This window comes from Carlito syrichta, unplaced genomic scaffold, assembly GCF_000164805.1.
Source record: "Carlito syrichta isolate Samal-C Ts95f unplaced genomic scaffold, Tarsius_syrichta-2.0.1 Scaffold314876, whole genome shotgun sequence".
NCBI lineage: Eukaryota > Metazoa > Chordata > Mammalia > Primates > Tarsiidae > Carlito > Carlito syrichta.
Genome location: NW_007258972.1, coordinates 529,358 through 532,657, shown reverse-complemented (window position 1 = coordinate 532,657; position 3,300 = coordinate 529,358). Strand labels below are relative to the sequence as shown.

Sequence of the window (3,300 nt, the reverse complement as noted above, 5' to 3'; positions counted from 1 at the left end):
CGGGAGCGGCCACTGCACTCCAGTCTGGGCGAAGGAGTGAGACTCCAACTCAAAAAAAAACAAAACACAAAAAACAAAAGAATGACATCACATAGGACAGTCAGTGTCACAGGGATTATGCAAGAAGAGCTCCAACCGATGGAACCGTGGATGTATCCCGAAGAAAACACAGAAGTTCTGAATGGACAAAAGGAATGTCCTCCTCAAAGACCCAAATTATTTCAACAAAAGCATTGTCTGCATTATTAATGCCAGCTTGCAATTAGATTTTAAAAATTGGGGCTCAATGTTAGACCCGGGAGTTTTCACTCAGAACTGTCAGCTCTTTGAACAGAGTTACATATAAGCAACTTCAGGCCGGGCTCAGTGGCTCAGCCTGTAATCCCGTGCTTTGGGAGGCCAAGGTGAGTGGATTGCCTGAGCCCGCGGGTTCGAGACCCGCCTGGGCAACTTGGCGAGACCTCATCTCCACAATAAATCAAAAATCAGCCAGGCGTGGTAGCGCACATCTGTAATTCCGGCTACTCGAAAGGCTGAGGGGGAAGGATCGCCGGAGCCCAGCGGGTCGATACTGCGGTGGCCAGGAGTGGCCACTGCACTCCAGTCTGGGTGACGGAGTGAAACTCCAACTCAAAAAAATAAAATAAAATAAAATAAGCTACTTCAAATTGAACAAGCCAAGGTTTCAGAAAGCCCTGGCATAAAATTGAACTGATCTCCCTTGTGGCAGTTGGCAGCAGGGCTGAAAATACAGTGACACAGTTCAGAGGAGACCACTGGAGGAAAATGAATATATAAAGCTTCAGGACAAATTAAACCCCCAATCTTTGGTTTGTTCTATGTTGTTTTCACTTTCTATTATCCAATTGTATTTTGGATACAAAATACTGTATTTACTGACCAACTGCTATGCAACTCAACACTACTTACTGGTGTGGAAGATGCAGAAGTTTTCTTAAAAAGCAAGTCTGTCTCTAGAGATTTATCATACAGTAGGGCGAGAAAGCCAACACACAAAAGCAGGTGAGAACAAGCTTGTGTGCTAAAGTGTGGTCAATGATAGGTAGTAGAGAGGTTCAAGGTGGAAGGAAGAGCAAAGAGAAGTCTAACTTGAGGGAATTTCTGGTGCTGCAAAGACAATTTGGATGGGCAAAGGGGCAGACAAAAATATCCAGGCGAGGGAGAGCAATATGAAACCCAGAGGCTTTTGTGGAACAGAGAAACCAAAGGTCCGTGAGGGCTCTGCTTGGAAAGTGAATGAAGACAGAATAGAACAGGTGGTCTAGGGGCAGATAATGGAGACTCCAGAAAGCCAGCCAGAAGATGTGGATACGTTTTTTTTTTTTTTTGAGTCAGGGTCTGTGTCACACAGGCTGGAGGGGGGGGGCACCCTCACAGCTCACCACAGACTCAACCTTCTGGGCTCAGGTGATCCTTCCATCTCAGTCTCCCGAGTAGCTGAGACTACAGGCACGCTCCCCTATGCCCAGTTACTTTTTTTTATTTTTGTAGAGACGAGGTCTTGCTATGTTGCCTAAGCCAGTCTTGAACTTCAGGGTTCAAACAATTCTCTTGCCCTTAGCTTCCCAAAGTGCTAGGATTGTAGGCATAAGCCACTGAATCCACTCCGATGTAGATATCTGGTTCCCTTTAGATACCTTAATGAGGAATGTAGGAAGCAACTACTGAAGACTTTTTGCATAAGGCTATGAAAATTCATTACTGTTGCTACTATTATATAATATTTATTGTGCCAGGCACACTATTCTAAGAGCATTACGTAGTTTAATTTAATCCTTACAACATTATAAAGTAGGTGCTATCATGCCTATTTTAGAGATGAGAAAATGGAGTTTTAAAGAGGTTTTATAATTTGTTCAAGGTCACATCACAAGTAAGTTACGGCGGCAGAATTCAAATCCTTGTATGGGTGGGGGGGTAGGTATGGGAGAAGGAGGTTTATATGATGGACAAGAGTCCATCATAAACCAGAGACTAGAGATGTATGTCTACCAGTGGCGGGAATTCAGTGTGATGTGTTGCTGAGTACCAACTACATGTCAGAGATGACGCAGCTTGCTGAGGAAAACATAGATGTGTCTGCCTTGGACGAAGTTATAGTTGAGAAGACATGGTTACAAAAACTCTAATAATGTAAGGCTGAACATACTAATGCCCAGGAGTGATGGAAACTATGGAAGACAGGCAGAGAACACTATCAGTTGGATGCGTCAGAAGCTGGAGAAGGCTTCGAGATGAAGACAATCTGAAGTGGTGGGTCGAGGAAGGGGAGTTTTCAGCAGTGGGAAGGGGCATGAGGGGTCTGGAAGGAAGACTACTGTAGCCAAGGTAACAGTGGCAGTGCAGGCAATAAACGGGGGGAAGAGGGAAAGACTGGCATGTACTCAAGGGCTGGTGACCATCCTGGGTTGGCCTAACCACTGGGTTCCTGAAGGGGTTGTTAAGAGATGAGGCTGAGAAGGAGATTCCAAGAATTAAAGACTGTCAGAAGTTTCTAGGTTACAAGGACACAAAGCACTGGGAAAGAAAAAAAAAAAACCTTTCTTTAAAGTCAAACTGAGGGTCAAAAGGTCAAGTTGAGCCAAAAGTTACTTGAAGCTTTTGAGTCTTTATGACAGGCACGATGATCCCAGGAGGGTCAGGAGGAAGAGGGCATGAGGGTATGGCAGATGACAAGTTCTGATTTAGATAGATCATGTTTAGCATGAAGGTGAAAAATCCAACAGGATGTGTCCAGATAGTAGTAGGACTTGAGGTGAGAAGGTGGGTCTAGACATTAGATTGAGGAGTCTTTGGCATAAAGCTGGCACTGATGCCGAGAACACATGCAGGGGTCTTGATGGAAGTGTGCAGTGAGACCGGAAACACATTGAGGACTGAGCCTCAGAGAGGGAAAAAGGGGGTCTGTGACAGAACAAGGGGCAGTCAGAAAGGCAGGAGGCCACAGGGAGAGAGATGGCAGGAAGAAGAGGGGGCAGACGATGTAAAATGTAACCAAGACTGTGAACACTGGAGACAAATAACAGGACGATTCCAAGAGAAAGAAACAAAGCGGGATTTGGATGAAGGAGGAAGTAGATGGAAAGAACAGCAACTACAGGCATGGACCAGTAATTTCCAGCTTGGTGAGGCAAGGCAAGAAGGGGACTATGGAGTTGTGGGGCAAGGAGAGCCGATTCCTAAAGTGGGAAGCCCTGCCCTTGTGGGACTGAGAGGGAGCCACTGGAAAAGAGTGAAGATGAAAATGCTGGCAGCTGGGCTCCGTGGCTCAGCCTGTAA

General features: G+C 45.7%; 1 protein-coding gene across 1 annotated transcript in view; it reads right to left on the bottom strand.

Annotated features, from left to right (window-relative positions):
* ENOSF1 (enolase superfamily member 1) overlaps positions 1-3,300 on the bottom strand; it is a 34,701-nt gene that overhangs the window by 28,500 nt on the left and 2,901 nt on the right. The window lies entirely within an intron of this gene.